Raw genomic sequence first — 396 nt, 5'->3', positions numbered from 1 at the left:
TAATTCACCACATATATCAACACGGAGGAACACGACTACGGCATTAACCTTATCGCAGCCTATGGGAAACCCTCAGTCCAGGCGCTAGAGAGGATGATATACGCCCGATGCTGATGCCCGCGGTCACGCCATCCCGATGCTGATGATAGCGGCTACAGATGTTATACACGTGATGCTGATGCCAGCAGCTACGCCATGCCGATGTTGATAACAGCGGCTACACCCCCTACCCCCTTTCTCTCCCCCCTACCCCCTTTCTCTCCCCCCTACCCCCCTTTCTCTCCCCCCTACCCCCCTTTCTCTCCCCCCTACCCCCTTTCTCTCCCCCCTACCCCCTTTCTCTCCCCCCCCTACCCCTTTCTCTCCCCCCTACCCCCTTTCTCTCCCCCTATCCCC

The sequence above is a fragment of the Penaeus monodon genome, chromosome 22 (assembly GCF_015228065.2).
Source record: "Penaeus monodon isolate SGIC_2016 chromosome 22, NSTDA_Pmon_1, whole genome shotgun sequence".
In the NCBI taxonomy this organism is placed as follows: domain Eukaryota; kingdom Metazoa; phylum Arthropoda; class Malacostraca; order Decapoda; family Penaeidae; genus Penaeus; species Penaeus monodon.
This window is presented reverse-complemented; position numbering follows the sequence as displayed.